This window comes from Amblyomma maculatum, chromosome 7, assembly GCF_055883805.1.
Source record: "Amblyomma maculatum isolate TAMU_Amacu chromosome 7, ASM5588380v1, whole genome shotgun sequence".
Lineage (NCBI taxonomy): Eukaryota > Metazoa > Arthropoda > Arachnida > Ixodida > Ixodidae > Amblyomma > Amblyomma maculatum.
The window spans coordinates 94158986-94178631 of record NC_139350.1 but is presented as its reverse complement, the minus strand read 5'-3'; positions in this window follow the sequence as shown (position 1 = coordinate 94178631).

The following is a 19646-nucleotide window of genomic DNA, read 5'->3' as shown; positions in this document are numbered from 1 at the left end:
GTTTTGACTGTTTCAACACATCCATAAAAACCGATTATACGCTTCTATAACTGACATTTCTTCCACAACGTACCATTTCAGAACGCAAATGCAACTAGTTACTAAAATCCGGTCTAATTTTGGTAAACATACACTACAATATCAAGTTCCTATAGCTCTTAATTTACATTGACCTCTTCAGTTCAATTTTTCAATAAAACGGTTCAATGAGAACACCAAACAATACATGATAAATAGTAATCTTAAATTTCCATAAAATTGCACAAGTGATTCCCTGACAGTCTCCTTGTGTGTTCTGCAAATTTCGCTATTCTGTCTCACGATTGCTTTTATTACTTTTTGAATTTGATTTATGTTCCGCGAACTATGATGACAAGCGATTGTTGGAATTGTTTTGTTTTTTTTTTTGCTGCTTCGCTTCATATTTTTGTAATAAGCCAGATATGCGTTCTTTTTTTTTTTCTATCCTTCTGAACTGACATGTACAAATGCAATTATTTTCTTTTGCCACTGTCCTGCGAACTGTATATGGGTGCTGAGGCCTTTGTCAGGCAAGCCAGCCTTCTGCCTCAGCTTCCCCTTTCCATGAAAGAAAAAAAAGAATTGAAATGAATTGATTATCTGATATCAAATGAGCTATACCAGACTTTGCAGCTCCTACCGGCTCGAAGATGTGATATGTGACGTCACACAACACGCCGTCCAATCAGTGCCCTGCCATGTCACCAGACAATGGCGACGCCAGATTTTCTTGAGAACGGAACCTTTAACGCTGTCGTATTAAATTAGTCCCCGTTGAGAGGCATATAGTGCCCGAATCATAACGGCGAGCAGCGACATCTGCAGCAGCTCGGTGTTTTTAGTGGGTCCCAATACGACTGAAGCCTAAGAAGAATGTCGTAGCGAAGGACTCCAGGCAATTCGTCCTGCTCTTTGCTTGCCTTGACATCACACAGTGCACGGGCACCTTGTGTTTCACATGTGGCTGCCTCGAACAAACCCGGATATCGAGGCTCAAGCTCCTCTGGTCGAGCTCCCTAATAGCCCAGCACTCCTTCAAGCGGTGGCACTAAAGCGTGGCTAGTGCTGATCATATATATGCAACTCTGGTGGGAGTTTAGTGGCCTGAGGAAGCATTTATTTACTCCTCTGCACTACTTACGCCCAATGGAATTACTGCTGAGATATTATTCTAGGCGCCTATGGTACTACTTGTTAAAAATGCTGCCTGGTTGTGGTCAACCGGTGGGAGTTTGTTTCAGGGCCTGGTGGCCTCCTCTTAAACCAAGTTGGGACACATTTGTTTTTTGGAGAGATGAACACTGCAAGAGCGGTTCGGCACTTCGACGTCGGCTGTTGAATTAGAGCTCCTTATTCGTGAGATTAACGACGGAACGCACCCATGTAAGAGGGGTGCGGCTAATACCCCTGCAGGCTTCCTAGAAGTAAACATCGAAAACTGCACGAACAACAGGGGACGTTCCACGTAAGGATGAGGGTGGAGCTGGTGAACACTCAGTTGTTACGGTTACATGTAATATTAATACCCACTAAAGTAGAATGTTGGACAGCTGTCGCTGTAGCACAGTCTGTAAGAGCACCAGACGCGATATTCGGAGGCCGAGTGTTTTGTCCCACCAGAGATGCGTCGTTTTAGTGCGAAAGCAATACTACTCTAGGTTTCGAGCCTTCAGCGTAGCTCGGCCGGTAGACATGTCTTACCCACGCGACGCTGTGAGGTTACACCCCACGTGACACTAGGCCATGTGGCCTGCCAGAAGCTGCCAACTTGGGTCTCTCGCTTCACATGGGACGGTTATGTCAAAAACAGCCTGCTAAGACCTTAGGATTCACGCTACCTCTATAGGCTAATAAGGCACGTTCATACGGTTTGGTTAAAGGGGGTTTTATATGTGGGCTAAGAAGAAGAAAAAGAGAAGAAGAACGCTCGGTCACCCGCAGCTAATGCTTTCTCTCAATATTTGGTTCAGCTGCGTTGAACCCTTTTAATTTTTTCCTTCTACTTTATGTTTAATTATATTCATTTCTAACATAATCACAGCCTTAATTCAAGACAATAGCAAAAAAAATACCTACGCTTTCCTTGGTCTTGCTGACTGCTGGCTTAATTCTTTATTCCACGTGAAAATTACCTTGCGTCCCTCTCGAAAGAATTTCCAGGTTACGCGCCTGCCATACCATACCCCATATTACTCCTCACCATAACATATCTCATGAAATACCGTCCCATACCTTACAGTACCGTATATCTGAGGGTATACGGTAATGTATACATATTCCTTCTTAGAAAACAGACAGTTCGTTGCCGTGGCAAAGGTAAAGCACTCAGAGGGCCTCTCGGCGGGCCCTTTAATCTACTCACCTTGAAGCCGGCACCTCGTCCACAGATTTCTGCGCAGAAGCTTGTGGAGCGCCCATGGGCTCCGCGCCAGCCACTTTCATTTCCCCAACGGGGCCGCGATGAAAGCGCGGGGGTGGCTGGCCGGCCGCCGTCACAGCCTTGTCACCCTGGGTTGCCCTAGCGTTGCTCATTGCCGTGCACTTCTCCTGCAGACCGACTCCGTCTGTGGCAGGAACCGGAAACCGCTGATGAGCGGTGACGTTCTTGCTATCCTGCCATTTCGCCCCGCCCAATTTTTGGAATTCGTTTGAAAGACCATTGACACCAGTGACCAACGGTTGAAGCGTGTGGCAGGTGTGGAATCTAAAAAGAAATAAAATACGTCCTAACATTTTGACCCTCGATGCGAATTTTGCCACGAATTCGGCAGGAGCAGTGAAAGATGAAAGAAACAAAAGACGACGGCAAAGAAATCATAAAAGGCTTTGCTTGTCTCTCTTTTTCGTCCCTAAACGATCTCGTTAAGCACGTTCCGCCCCGCCAGCGCGCGTGATATGCCGGCATTAGGTTTGTAGACCTCGCTTGCTTGCTTGCTATCGGTATTATGACGGGCCTGCGTGATCTTTTGGACTGTGTGCACGTCCCGCCTGCGCCTTTCGCCCTCTGTTGGAACTTACTGATTAAGATTTGGTGAGTGCCTTTAACATCGCCTCTCTTCCTACGGTAGTTGTTCGGATGTGCTTATGGCGCGCCGATCATCCTGCTGTAGCTAGGAGAAGCGGCGCAGCCAGAAAATATGCTCTGGAGGGGCTTCAGAAGAACAATTCACGTGGGTGACCTACTTTTACGCTCAAATAATATATATATATATATATATATATATATATATATATATATATGGAAATATTGCGGGTATAGCATGTCCAAGCAGCAAAATGTAAGTTCGATACGACAAGAAAAATGCGTCATATGATAGTATACATTTGCACAATAAAAATAACCAATGCACATTTGAAAAAATACAAAATGGCGAGTTCGTAAGACATTGAATTATAATGTTATGCCTAGAAAATAAACAACTGGTGCGTGTGTTTCTGCAAATACTTATAATACGGTAAATTTTATGATTCTTGGGAATGGAATATGTCTGACCAGTTTCCCCTTTTGGCCAAGCCCTATTGGGGCGGTGCCTAAGTGAAATAAGCCGAATGTGAGGCACGTGTTAAGGGGTGACAGGGCTTCTGGTGGGCCGAAATTGCGAGAAAACATGACTTTTTGAAAATAACATTTTGGTAACCTACAGCTTATCTCCCACATAAAAACTAATTTATGCCCTCCCTGGGTAATTAGTTCTAATCTATAAGGGGCAAATGAGCTGGAAAAATCCCGCATCGGCATATTCTCGTTCTCTCAAAGCACACATTTTTTATTGTTTGCTGGTTTGCAAGGACATCTTCGCATCTGAAGCAATAAAGGAATAATTTTTATTGTAGCGCACTTCAAAATTGTAGCAACTTCAACAACCTGTCAAAAAGTAGCTCCTGCGTTTAATTCCTTACACTATATATGTTGTGTCTTGCGCGTAGACGGGGTAACAATGAACTGCTCAACTAGTGCGCGATTCCGCCGCGGTGCTCTGTTCGCAAGGGTTATGCGTGTCAACGAAGGACCAACGACCCTCTCACATTCCCTTCCTCCTTTTTCCCTGCCCTCCCCTGTCTGCACCGACCAGCCGCCATGTCTAGAGGGAGATGACTTCTGGCCACGCCGATGAGCGGCCAGCAGCGCCCGCCGCTCGAGTCGAGTTCTAATGAATAGTTCTTGTGTTCGCGAACGCCTTGTTTCTTCAAGCAAACCGCGGACATAACAGTGGCGACGAAGTAGCAGATCCGAGCCCAGCGTTAAGCTACGCCATACAACAATCATGGCTATGCTCACGTTTCCTGGACAGATACCGGAATTCAACGGTTCCTCATGGACATCGTGGTTTGGACGCCTTCAATTCTATTTTGAGGCAAACAACATCACGGAGAATGCCCAGAAGAGGGTCCACCTGCTTACGCTGTGCGGGGAGGAGACGTACGACACCGTTTCCGCTCTAGTCCAGCCAAGCACTCTAGCTGCCGTGGCCTACGACGACATCGTAGCTGCACTGCAGAAGCACTTTGATCCACGGCCATCCGAAGTCTACAGCCGGACTCGCTTCCAAAGACGTGACCAGTTGGAGGGAGAAACTGCAAGTTGCTACGTTGTGGCCCTAAGAAACTGACTGCCGACTGCAACTTTGGGACGCTGACTGCGAGCACAGCAGCCGCGGAACTGTCAGCCGAAGCACCTCATCCCTATCGCCAGCTAACCCCACAATGCTCCCCATGAGCATCATGCTGCGTGATCGATTCGTGAGTGGACTGCATAACGAATCCTTGCAACAGCGCCTGTTCGCGGTGAAGGACCTGACGTTCACGAAAGCCTATGACATCGTCTTGCGAACGGAAAGTGCGGGGAAGCAGCAGCGAAAAATGGGGCAATCAGTCGAGCCAGTGCACCAGATTTCGAACAACCAGAGCCATAACATGAAGAGAAGTTCGAAAAAACTTCCAAATATCCAACGCTGTTGGCGCTTTGACGAGCAGCATAATCCGCTGATGTGCCGCTTCCACTACGTGCAACTTTTGTCACAAGCGTGGGCACATCGAGAGAGCTTGTATAACGAAAAAGAAGCCGGGTAAATCAGCCCAGTCACGCAATCATAACGTAGACGCTTCAGAAATCTCGGCAAAGTTGAGAAGCAATGGTTTCAATCCCCTCCGTGAGCGATGTACGACCTAAACACCGTTGCCAACATCGGCACGCGTCAGAAAATAATGGCCTGCTTGACCATCCATAATGAGCTGATCCAGTTCTAAGTCGACTTTAGAGCTACATGCACCATTATCAGCGTGGACACCTTTCGAACAACGTGGCCGGAGCACGCACCCAGACTAAAAGAGAACGACACGCACTTCAGAACGGGCTCAGGTTAGAGCTGGCCGCATCTGGGTAGCGCCGACGTCGACGTTGTATACAGCGGGAAGAAATGCAAGCTGCCACTCTTGATTGTTAAAAGCAGTGGATCCAGCCTCCTGGGAAGGAACTGGTTTGACGCACTTGTGATCACCATCGGCGGCGTCCACCAGACTGGAAGGAAGTCAGTGGTGGAGTGCCTTCAAGAGAAGTACAAGACAGTCTTTTCCGATGACATCCCAAGACACGAGGGACCTCCTGTCGACCTGGAGTTGCTCAACGACCCCAGTGATAAATGTTTCAAAGCAAGGTCAGTACCTTTTGCCTTAAGATCTGCAGTTGAAGCGGAACTTGATAAATTGCGAGAACAAGGCGTTATTGCACCAACACAATACTCCGAATGAGCGACACCACTCATCGTAGTTCGGAAGAATAATAGCACCCTACGACTATGCGGAGACTACCGGAGCACAGTGAGCAGATTTACCAAGCCGCTCTCCTACCCGCTACGAACGCCAGAAGAGTCATCGGCACACTGCGCGGAAGAAAAAGTTTCACCAACGTGGACCTTACGCAAGCGTGCGAGCAGCTGAAGGTGAGAGAATCAACATAACAGTCGCTTACCATCAATACGCTGAAGGGCTTCTACAAACTCAAACAACTGTCATTTGGCATAGCGGCAGCACCAACAATCTTCCAAAGGTATATGGAGACAATACTTCATGGAATTCCGTGAACATGCATTTATCTCGATGATGTAATCGTCACAGGAGCACCAGACGAGGAGCATGCTGCACGTTTGGAACAGGTGTTCGAAAGGCTAGCTAACGTAAACTTACATATAAGCAAGGAAAAATGCTGTTTTGTGGTACCCAAGGTGAAATTTCTTGGTCACGTAATTGATGCTGAAGGCATCCATCCAACTGATGAAAAGGTGCGAGCACCAACTAACAAGCAGGAACTCCAATCCTTTTATAAACTCCTTACATTCTATGACCGGTTCCTAGAACAGCGAGCAACTGTGGCCAATGACCTGTATAAACTATTGCAAAAAGAGGTCCCATGCACCTGGTCGCCAAGCCATCAGTAGTCATTTGTTGCCCTGAAGCAGCTTCTTTTGCAATGCACAGCCCTCAAACATTACGATGAGAGCAAGCCCTTGATCATAGCCTGCGACGCATCACCCTACGGCGTAGGTGCTGAGTTCTTTCACAGGCTGACAGTCAAGGAAGAGAGGCACCAATTGCTTTTGCGTCACGCGTTCTGTCAGCAGCAGATCGCAACTACTCTCAGCTCGATCGCGAGGGGCTGGCTGTAGCCTACGCGGCCGCACACTTTCGCCAGTATATCGCTGGGCGAAACGTAACTTTCATAACAAATCACATGCCACTGCTAGCAATTTTAGCGCCCCAGAAGTTAATACCGCAGATGTTGTCACCACGCATGACACGCTAGTGCATCAAAATGTCAGCATATGAAAACGACTTTGTACACCGACCGGGGAAGAAGCACCATAATGCAGACGCACTGCGCCGCCTACCACTGAGCACGTCCCACGATGAACCGCCTAACTAGGGAGACATGGTAATGCTCGAGCTAGGCCTTGCCAGAGCCGCCGATAACAGCAGATACAGTTGCTACGTCGACGCTAGAGGGCCCATCCCTATCGAAGCTTTTCAACGCCATTCAAGAAGGCAACGTGAGGTGACTAAAGGGAGAAAACGTCAACGCCTACCGCAAGGCAGCTACGGAGTTAAGTACGCACCGCGGTTGCATCACCTGTGTGTCACCAGTTGTTGTCCCACCAGCTTTACGCGCGCAAGCTATGTCATTGCTTCATGCAGGCCATCGAGGCATTGTTGCTATGAAGAAGTGCGCCCGACGTTTTATGTGGTGGCCTGCAGTCGACAGCGACATCGAAGCAAGTACTCAGAATTGTAAGATATGTCAAAACAACCAAAAGGTACCACCAAAGGCCCAGCCTCATAGTGACAGAAGGCAAATGAGCCCTGGCACACTAATCATGTCGATTTTGCAGGACCGGTCGAGGGAAGCACGTTTCTTGTTACTAAATTGTACGAGGAAGAACAGATGGCCAAAGTAACGTCAGCTGCGGTCATTGATGCGTTGAGAACACTGTTCGCCACATTTGTGCTGCCAATAAAAATTGTCTCTTGATAACGACAGCGCCTTCGTGTCAGCGCAGATCAGGCAGTTTTTCAAACAAAACGGTATCGCAGCCGTCACATCGACTCCCTACCATCCCGCTAATAACAGCCAGGTAGAAAGATACGTGGCAGAGCTCAAGCGAGCTGTATTGAAGGAACAAGCTGGGTCATTTCACCTACGCATCGCCCGCTTTCTCTTCAAACAGCACAGCGCGGTGCAAAACACAACAGGGCGCTCTCCAGCGCAGCTCATGTTCGCACGCAAGCTGTGAACCCATCTGAGCGCCGTCCTTCCGGAACCAGCACCTGAAACTAGGTAGAAGGAAGACGATCTTCCCCACATTAAGGGAATGAAATAAGGCCAACGCGTTCTCGTTCAGGAATTCCACGGACAGCAGGCGTAGGCCCCAGCTGTAATTGACAGACGCATTGGGAAGAGATCCTGGCTCCTAAACGTGGAGAGGGGCATTGCTCGCCAACACCTCGACCAGCTTCGTCTTTTGCAGGCACCGCCGTAAAAGACACCGATCCAAACAAGCAGTCCTTCGGTCCCTGGTACCGTGGCTTGAGATATCGAGGCGGATGACGCGTCGCTCCAGCGCGCAAGGTGTACGCCAAATACAGAGACTGCAAGCGCCTGTTCTGATGCCACGACCGTACTACAGAGCACATCCACTCGTGCATGCCGGCCTCCTGGCCGCTACTAGCCCCTTTTCTAAGGGGGGAAGAACTGTGGTGTCTTGCGCGTAGACGCGTAGACAGGGGAACAATGAACCGCTCAACCAGTGCGCAATTCCTGCCGCGGTGTTGTGTTCGCAAGGGTTATGCGTGTGAACTAAGGACAACGACCCTCTCACATTCCCTCCCTCCTTTCCTCCTGCCCTCTCCTGTCTGCAGCGGCCAGCCGCCCTGTCTGGAGGGAGATGACTTCGGACCGCGCCTATGAGCGGCCGCCAGAGCGCTCCTCTCGAATCGAGTTCTAATAAATAGTTCTTGTGTTCGCGAACGCCTTGTTTCTTCAAGTCAACCACGGACAAACCAATATACTATCTAGCCACGCGTTAATAATAGTTTGTTATTGGTGTTCTTTTTCATGCACAAGGGAGCGAAAACGTCGAATATTTGAAAACTAATATAGGTATCAAAGAACTGGTTACGACTGTAAAATTTCATTGCATTTTGTCTGTGTTAACAAAAATGTAAGAAGAGCCCTTTCCCCCTTAATGAAATCGGTTCCAATGCTCTGTTTACTTAGCGTCATCGTACGAATTTCATGATATTGAATGAAGGTTAATGTCACCAGGTAAAGAACCTGTAATCGTTGGGTGGCACCACCAGCGCACTGATGTCCGCGCCACCAACGGAGGTGCCGTTAAGCACTGAGGCGCCCAATCGGGCTTCGGCGCCGTTATAGCGCTTGTTTCGGTCGTTGCTTCGGGCTGTGCTAGCGGCGATACAATCCTCTTCAACGCTGTACCGCAAGCGTACTTGCTCGGAACTTGTTTTGTTTCCACTAGGCAGCATCCGGAGAGAGCGCGAGCTACACGCGACGTCGCGGGTTCACATTGCGATTTCAAGTCTGTGGGTGTCATCGATGAATATTTTCGGCCACAACTACTGCGGAAAGAATGCAGTTTGCCGGGAAACCATCACGTGTTCGGTGCCTTAGAAATAGACGCTTCTTTTATGCCTTCGGAAATATTTTAGGCACAATTGGGATACAAGGAAATCAGAACCATGCAGCGCCTACTTTTCCACTGTTCGAATTTTTTACAGTCGCGCTTGTAATTCGCTTCCAACAACAACACGGTAAAGTCGCCTGTTATCACATCGTAGACAACTCTGGCTCAATTTTGTTACTTCATGAACACATAATTGACGAGAAGAAATTCGAACAGCGTATGAGTAAGCTTTCTTTGAATTTCTTTTTATCGTCCCTATACAAAGCCTTGACAGCCTGGCTTTAGTCGTGCTTTTTCGACCGATCACAAAATGTTTGAAACACACCCTCAAATCGCGCAAACAATGCCGCTTGAGGGGTCGCCAAAGGCGAAATGAGCAAAACATGTATATGACCATACATCTGTTGCAACACGTTTAGCACTGTGAACAAATGCAATCGTCGCAATTAAATTGTAGACAAATACGCGGTGCACACAAATAAATTGTCTCGTTATTACTAAGGCCACGGATTGGTCTTCGTTTATGGTGTCTAGTGTCTCGAAACGTCTCAGGCTATGAGCGCCTGAGCGGAGTGTGCCGGGCAATTTCGAGCACCTGGAGGTTCTGTTACCTTGCACTCGCATTGCACACCACGTCTTGCGTTCCTCCTCTACCAAAACGCGGTTGCAAATGCTGGTATTGAATCCGGATCTCTGGGTTCAATAGCCGAACGACCTAAACAATAGTCCAATGCGGCGGGTTAAATCACGCATTTCACACGCACTTCTTTGTCCCCTGCTTTGACGCAGCTTGAATTCGTCATTTTTGCGAATGAACAGCAGAAGTACGTGCACTAATAATTCACACGAAGAGACCAGAAGACAAGAAACAGGCCTGACAGCGGCTAAACCAGGCCGCCTCTCATGCGCCGGCGTCAACCACGCACCATCGCAACGGGCATGAAAAATCGAGGCAATCCAAATTACGGCCAAAACGGTTATCACCGGGCAAACGTTAACTGTTTCTCAGAACATTCTACGAACATGTCTACAACTAGTTCGATCGTCAGTGTGAAATAAACATTTATTTCGCGATGAGACAGAGCAGAGTGCGTGTGCAAACTAGCGCTCTCTGTCTCCGCAAGATGACACCTGCGCGATTCTAACGAGGCTTTTAGCCACCGATGAACCTTGAAACACTGACGAAATAGTGAACGTTCACATGTAATCGACCGCCTTGGGCAAACTACCTATACTGTGAGAAACAGAGTTTGTTATCTTATTGACGGTAACTAGAATAGTAAATAGTCTAATTTTGCCGCATTTATTTTCATTTACTGGCAGCAGTTCAGTTTCTCGACTCGTCGCACTGCGATAATTCCATTTTTCGCGTGCGTGTCTTCTCCAAAGGCTTCAACATAAAATTATACAGCCTCACACATGCCGACAGTTGGCGACTGTAGTACTCATTGAAGCAGCAGCAGTACCAGTGTCCACTCTTCTCTCTGTGAACTTCGTGAATGAGTGGTTACGCAATTCCTTTTACCCCTATTTCGTCCTCAACTGCACAAACGGGTGCACCACTAGCCGTTAAACAGTGAGAAATCACTTTCGGGTAGATAAGACAACCCAAAAACACCTTCAAGCTTCTTTCTTCAGCCGCCAGATGCGCGACCTGTTTCGTCCCTAGGGAAAAATCCCGTATCGCGACAAACGGGTTTGAACCGGTCCTGTATTATCCCGTATAAATTTGATACCGGTGTGACCAGTCCTGTATGAAGCTTAAACGGGTTTATATCGAACAGGAAAATTACAGACCGATCAGCCTACTGTCTGTTACGTATAAGGTATTTACTAAGGTTTGGTTTGGTTTGGTTTGTGGGGTTTAACGTCCCAAAGCAACTCAGGCTATGAGAGACGCCGTAGTGGAGGACTCCGGAAATTTCGACCACCTGGGGTTCTTTAACGTGCACTGACAACGCACAGCACACGGGAGCGTTGCTTTTCGCCTTCATCGAAAAGCTGCCGCCGAGGCCGGGATTCGATCCCGCGTCCTTGGGAACAGTAGTCGAGCGCCGTAACCACTGCGCCACCCCGGTAATCGCTAATAGAATCAGGACAACCTTAGACTGCAATGAAGCAAAGGATCAAGCAGGGTTTCGGAAACGGTACTCTACTATCGATCATATCCATACCATCAACCAGGTGATCGAAAAATGCTTGGAATATAACCAGCCCTTATACATAGCATTCATTGATTACGAAAAAGCATTTGACTCAGTTGAAACCTCGGCGGTGATGCAGGCATTGCGAAATCAGGGGGTAGACGAGCCATACGTGAAAGTGCTGGAAGATATATATAGTGGCTGCACAGCAACCATAGTTCTGCATAAAGAAAGTAACAAAATTCCTATAAAGAAAGGTGTTAGGCAAGGAGACACAATCTCTCCAGTACTATTCACGGCTTGTTTAGAGGAAGTATTCAGAGACTTGGAATGGGAGCAGTTAGGGATAAGGGTAGATGGAGAATACCTCAATAATCTGCGATTTGCTGATGACATCGCCTTGCTAAGCAACTCGGGGGATGAACTGCAAATAATGATTGATGACCTAGACAGGAAAAGTAGAAAGGTAGGCTCGAAAATCAATATGCAGAAGACTAAGGTAATGTTCAACAGCCTCGGGAAGGAACAGCAGTTTGCATTAGGTAGCGAAATACTGGAAGTAGTGGACGAATATGTCTACTTAGGACAGGTAGTAACCGCAGATCCGGACCATGAAAAGGAAATAACAAGAAGATTAAGATTGGGATGGAGCGCATTTGGCAAGCACTCGCAGATTATGACTAACAGCTTACCGGTATCGCTCAAGAGGAAAGTATACAACACTTGCATCTTGCCTGTACTCACCTATGGGGCTGAAACGTGGAGGCTAACCAAGAGAGTTCTACTTAAGTTGAGAACAACCCAGAGGGCTATGGAACGAAAAATGGTAGGGGTAACATTAAGAGATAGAAAGCGTGCAGAGTGGGTCAGAGAAATAACTCAAGTTACCGACATTCTAGTAGAAATTAAGAAGAAATGGACATGGGCAGGACATGTAGTGCGAAGAGAGGATAACCGATGGTCGCTGAGGGTAACAAACTGGATTCCAAGGGAAGGAAAGCGTAGCAGGGGGCGGCAGAAAGCTAGGTGGGCGGATGAGATTAAGAAGTTCGCAGGGGTCAAGTGGATGCAGCTTGCACAGAACCGGGTTAAGTGGAGAAATATGGGAGAGGCCTTCGCCCTGCAGTGGGTATAATCAGGCCGATGATGATGATGATGATGATGATGATGATGATGATGATGATGATGATGATGATGATGATGATGATGATGATAGGACAGGTCATGTCCGGTTTAACAGAAACCGGACAAATCCGATAGGAATGAAACTGATACGGGACAGAGTATTTCCGCTTCTCAGTACAACTCGGGCGGATCGTGAAGCTCAGCCAGGATGACCACGTCAGAACATGCCTTCACGCTAAATAAGCATGAAACCATGCATAATATACGTTAAAACTTTTTTATATATGTGGAGTACGCGTTGTTTCGTACATACCTAGAAGATATGAAGCCGTGGATGTGTGCTCTAGCAAGTACATACATGCATCGCGTTTTGTTTTTGCGTGTGCAACAGTCGCTGCAGCTTGTACGATCTTGCGGTGCATCTTCATAATCTGCGACTGAAGATCTGCCACCTTCAACGCGAAAGTGCAAGCAAGAACGTAGCGTTTCGTTAGCGCGGATAAAATACGCTCAAGAATAAATGAAACATCGCTGACCATCGAAATATGCACAGGTCAGCCGCACATCGGGAGTCGCTTCCTCGAGTGTTTACGCATGCAAAACACTTGGTCAGAAGTAAATTCATTGACGTCGCGGCTCCGCTGGCAGCAGGTGAAGCTAAAACAAGCAGTATTACAAGTGTTGGTGCACCGGATATATCTATATGTCGCAAAAATTGCATGCGTTCGAAGACGATGACAAAACAATCCAAGGTCAATGTACAACTGGTCGCGCAATTTGGAAGAAAACGCGTGCAGCTGCCTACTGCCAGCGGCATCAACTCGATGATGAGGGCTCCTGCGAACTGTGAGGCAAATTACTAGCGCACAGAAAATAAGATCTGCCAGAACTCCAAAGAACTAGAAAGTAAACATAATATTCGCGCTCAGGAATGAATACAGTTTTTGTTTCTTGCGTAAGAAAAAAATGTATTACATTTTTAATAATATTTTAACTTGTTTCTAAAGGCCTCTCTCGGCCACTTATTATCCGCTGCGTAGTTGCCCAAAGCTAAGATATGGCTCAGACCAAAGCTTTTTTTCATCCGCGGAATGGTTGCGTCATCGGCCCCGGTTCAACGTTCATCGTTGCGTGCTGCGTACAGAGTGGGTTATCTGTAACGAACAGTCAGTATTTCATTCGGCTGGTTGTGGTAGAGCTTTACAGCAAGGCGAAGACTGTCTGTGCTCGATGAGAAACTGCCGCTGCATGTGCGCGTTTCCGGATGATGGGACAATGCTGCGTCACAGCTCGGCGGCTCGGCTCGGCCTCCCAGGCACGTCGTAAAAGTGGTGGCTTGTTTTACGGATACACGTCTGCATAAGCGGCGTATCGCTGCATGTTTTAAATGAGCGGTGAAGGTGAGATTTTATTGCCCCCAAGACGCGTGTCGCATTGCTCAAAGCCTTCCGTTCCGCTCCCTTTGCTGCATGTTTTGCTTACTGCGCCGTATTACCGCACCAACGTTCGCTGAACGTGCTTTAGCTGTTATTACAGTGATGTTCCTATTGTCAATGGGATCTTTCTCATGAACATGTTAAATGCTTAAGTTGTAAATTTGTAACCTCACATTGACTCCTTTCAGTGGCAAATGAAGCGCGAGTAAAATATGGGAATCGTGAACAGGGCGAGATTTATTGGAGCGAAGCTATATCGTAGATATTTTCCCTTCTCAGACGCATTAACTTCTAAATACTAGCAATCCCAATTTGAATTGCTTACCTAAGCTCTTACAGGTTGGCGTTCTAGCGCTAGCGTTAGTTATTCCGTTCGTTTGTTTTTGTTGTTCTTTGACGCTGATATGTACTTTGTTTGTTAGCAAGATCTTTTACCGTTTTATAATCTCACCGCGTCTCGTTTGGAGACCTACGCTCAGGTCATTTTGTTATCACGAGGATTTCATGAAGACCGTGACGAATGAGCGGTGGTCACTATCCTACACTTAAAGATTTCATTGTCGTGAAGCGTCTATGTAAGTAATCGTGAATTAATAAAGCCTGGCTTTCTATGCAGCACAGCTTCACTCATTTATGCCCTTAGTGAAATGCCTCAAGCCATGTGATTCTATCCATGTGCTTGCCGAATTCACTTGAAGGCCCTTGTTCACAAACGTGCCCGAAGAAATGAGCCCCAGAATGCGTTTACATGACGCGCGACGAAAGACTAGGCTAAAGACGACGGAGGCCGAACGATGCTATGATAAGGTGGTTAAAGATGCCGTAACATTTCAGTTAACGTAAAACTTGACAGTAGAAATCCATGTCAAGTAAAGTTGGCTGAACAGTTACGGTGTCCATTTTTCTGCCTTATCCGAGCATCGTTCTGCCTCCGTCGTTGTTGGCCTTGTTTTTCGTGGATAAGTAAAAAGACAAATTCCCCGCCAAAAGTACGTCACTGTGACGTCACAAGCAACGTCACGTGTTTGTTGTGCTTCACAGTTCGCAGGGGGCGCCGGGAAACTAAAGCCTCGCTCTGAGTCGACACGCAGGCTTCTATGGGAGTTGCGCTACCATTTGTTCTACCATGACACATCAGCACTAGTAAATTGTGACATTCTGAGGTTTGTTTGCAAGAAAGCGATACATTGTAAAGATGCGGGACACGGAAAACCCTTCGTGATAGCCAGGAAAAAGATGCAGCGTGTTTAAAGGGCGATCGTTCAATTACGACCAGAAATTCTACACCCTACAAAAATACACAAACTACAAAAGAGAAATCTCGACTGCATAAGCAGATATATACCACCATTACCGTGTCCTGCCGTGGTGTAGTGGTTAAAGTGCGTGCTTGCTGGCTGAAAAGACCGAAATTCGAATCACATGTGATTTTTTTCCTTTTCTATTTTCTTTTTGTTTCTTTTCCTTTTTTCTTTTCTTTTTTTTTTCTTTTTCAAATGTAGTGGTGTTATGTATTGTTCAGCCTGTATCAATTAACCAGAAACCGGACGAACGCGTCATTTCTGGAACTGATACCGGGCAGAGTATTCCGCTTCTGAACAGAAGCCGGGCCGATCGACGAAGCTCAACCAGAATGACCATGCCGGACACGCCAGCGCACTAAATAAGCATGATACCAAACATGTTATACAACTGTTCTGTATATAAAGGGCACGCTTCGTTTCCCAAATACCTCGAAAATGCGAAGCCGTCGAAGTGTGTGCTAGCAAGCATATACGGGCGTCGCGTCGCTTTTGCGCGTACAACAGTCGCTGCAGCTCATACGATCTTGCGGTGCGTCTTCATATCTGCGACTAAAGATCTGCCGCCTACAACACAAAAGTAGAAGCACGAACGTATCGTTTCGCTAGCGATGACAAAAAACTGTTCGAGAAAAAATAAACAAACATCGCTGACCATCGAAAGATGCGCAGATAGCCGCACACCGGGCGACGCGTTCTCGAATGTTTACATATAGAAACCGCTCAGTCGGAAGTGCATTCATTGACATCGATGCTCCGCTGGTAGCACGTGAAGCTAAAACGCCCAGTATTACAAGTATTAGTGCACCGGATATCTCTGTATGTAGGAAAACTTACAAGCGTTCGTACACGATGAAAAACACATCAGCACTAGTAAATTATGATATGTCGAGGTTTGCCTGCAATAAAGCGACGCATTATAAAGATACGGCACATTTGTGAACCCTCGTGACAGCCTGCTAAGATATTCAGCGTGTTTAAAGGGCGATCGGTGAATTACGGCCACAAATTCTACTGCCAAGGAAAATATACAAGTACGAAAGAGCAAAAGTAGCTACATATACTGAATAATAACCAGTGTAACCATAATCCGCCGTAGAGTAAGAGAGAATGCTCTTACGAAGGAAATATTGGCAATTCAGTATGGTCATTGCACATATAGTGATGCTCCTAGTATTCTTGCTGCTTTCTATGATTATTATCGAAAGCTGTTCGGCAGTTGTAAAGATCCAAATCAGGGTTTCGATTATAATTCCTTACTTGAGAACTTTGCTCGACTAGACAATTAGAAGTGTGCTGTAGTAGAGGGACCCATCACTTTGAAAGAAATTAAATCAGCCATTTCAGACCTTCAGAACCAGAAATCTCCTGGCCCAAATGGTATTACTAGCAAATTTTATAAAACATTTTCGCCTTGCCTAACGCCTGTTTTGATGGAAGTATTCCAAGCACCTTATGATGTGGGTTTCCTGCCTCCCACTTTCTATTCAGGCCACACAATATTAATTTTCAAAAGCAAAGATACTAATCGGTTGAAAACTGTTGAAGGATATCGTCGAATTTCCCTCTGTAATGTTGATTACAAAATTTTTGCCAAGGTCCTTTGTTCTCGTTTGCAGCTCGTTATCATGGACTTGATAGGTTCGCATCAGGTATGTGGTATCAGAGGGCGCAGTATTCAAACACACATCCATATTGCACGTTCAGTAATCGAGACAGTATCAGATGAGACAGGCCAAGTAGCTCTGATTCAAATTGACCTGGCGAAGGCGTTTCATAAAGTTCGGCACAATTTCTTGTTCGCGGTCTTGGAGAATGCAAACATTGGTGACGTTTTGCTCAAAGGCATAACGCTGTGCTATATGAACTCGTATACGAGACTAATTGTTAATCAGGAGCTAACGAAACCAATACCACTGGAATCATCTGTTCCTCAAGGATGTCCACTGTCTCCACTGTTGTTTGGCTTATATCTGGAACCCCTCTGTCTCAGTATAATTAACAGTACAGCCATCCGTGGTTTCTCTCTGGCTCAATGTGAAGTTAAGATTTTAGCTTACGCGGACGATATCGCCCTGTTTTGTTCTGACAAAAAGAGTGTACTTGAGGCATTACACTTGACTGAACAGTTCTGTGATGTATCAGGCGCGGCCCTTAATTTAGATAAATCCAAAGGTTTTTGGTTGGGACACTGGGGCACTAGACCAAGCCAGTTGGAGGCATATGCTGGGACTGTAGTCCTCTTCAGTACCTAGGGGTTCCGCTGCACCAAGTTCGTAACAGCGCAGCCTACTGGGATTCACAAATCGTACCTATGCGGCGACAAACGCAGGCTTGGATGGGTAGGGAACTCTCAGTGTTTGCTAGGGCACAGGTCTGTAACATATTTTTGTTTGCAAAGCTTTGCGTATGTCCTTCAAGTCCTCCATTGTGCGAGGAGGAAAGTACAAGTTATACACAGAATATTTGCAACATTTGTGTGGCGCTCTCAATGGGAGCCCATGCGGCGTGACAACTTGTTTCTTCCCTTAGAGTCTGGTGGAGTGGGCCTTGTTCACTTGTTTGTGCATCAACTTGTTTCCCGTTTTTTTCTTTTTCAAATCGGCAAACCATCCGTTTCTTGTAACTGTGCTCATTAGGCGTCTTAGTCCACATTTGCCTTACTTATTCGCACCAACTGGGCAGGCTCGTGAGGGGCGTTTATGGGGATTCCTTAAGGAGGTTGCTGACATTTCGATTTTCTCACTGTGTATTTCTCTGTAGATTACCTGTATATCCTCTCGAGAAAGCAGATGACCCAGGCTCTCACTGAGTCTTTGTTCCCTACACCGTTGTGTCGGCAGCCTTATCTAGGGTTTTTGGACACCACTGTTCTAAAGCGTGTTAGGCAAATGTGCATTCAGGCAGCTGCAAAAACGTTCTTTTTCAAATTACATACAGCGACGTTGCCTGTCAAGACATTTCTTCACAATAAGGAGACGTTTGTGCCCTGGTCGGTAAATTGTCGTCTCTGTAACGTGCCTGAGACAATTGATCATTGCTTTATTCTGTGCCGTGATGCTATGTTCTTTTGGGAGATACTACAAAGAACTCTTAAAAAGGACATTTAAATTACGCCTTATACAATCAGATTTTTGCCTCCTGACAAAAACTCTGTCGTGCCTTACGATCTATTTGTGTTGATGGGACTGTTCAGCCTTTGGAAAAGCCGCATGATCAACAGGCATGCAGAGCCACCAAGATCGCCCAAATCCGTGTTTCGGGAGCAGTGTGCTTTGGTGAGAACTGTATATGCTGCACGTGAAGAACCTCCAAACTGGTTGCCGTATCTAGACGCATGTGTATGTCTCCCAGACTTTTGATGTTCTGATGATTGTGCATTGTCGGGCTGGGGATATGACGGGCTCGTATTAAGCAGCCCGGTAACTTTAGACATGGACATGTTTAAGTAAGTGGAGTTGTTCCTTTTTACGGAAGTTTTTCCATGCAATAAAGTAACAAAAAATCCGCCGTAGAGTAGGGGTTAAGGTGCCCGTCTGAAGACCACAAGGACCGAGGTTCGATTCCATATTCGGTAGTAAAGTTGTTTTTATTTTTCTTATTTTATTTATTATTTTAAATGTAGTCGTTTTATTTTATATTGTTGCATGCTTTTTCCACCCCGGCGACGCGTTTCTTTCCGGAAACGAGGGCCATCAACCATACAGGCCATTCCCGTATCAGAGCTCCGCGCGGTTTCATTCCGGACTTTCCAGGGCAGTACAGGAATTTGCTGAAATAGCCCCCAATCCTGTATCCCAGATCCTGTACAGTAAACCTGTATACGATTTCCTGTACGAATTTTATACAGGATTTTTCAGTAGGGGTGAAACTAAAGTCGTTGGAACTGGGAAAGTACCACAACCGCCGAAGCCGTGCCGCTGCAGCCGCCATATTTTAAGCCGAAAGCATTTAATGCCTCATCGTTGTCGACAGAAGGTTGTCAGCAGAGGTGTCACGCTTTTGAGAGCGAGAGTTAAAAATAAATAATAAACCTTGTCGCCACGGGGATCGAACTTCCATTCCTTAGATACTCAGGCAGCTTGGAACACTTTACCTACTGCACCACGCCCCTCATGATGAAACGCTTTTCATAATTTCCCTGGTCTACAGTGAGGATGATAGCGGGATTCCGCGAATGACAGATACTGCTCCTTTTCATTCCTGTAAACGAATTATAGAACGCCGGTGAACATTGATGCGCTCAATGAAATACTGGGTGTGTTCGACAAAGGGCGCGCGATCTGCTCTCACGAAAGGTCATGACGTCACCAGGCGATTTGTGCATATACGAAGCTGACCCCACCGGGCGTCCTATCCAGGGGGGCGACCGTGCGGCCTCTTTCATTACCCGCTTCCTCGAACGCCGCACCACACAGCAAACAG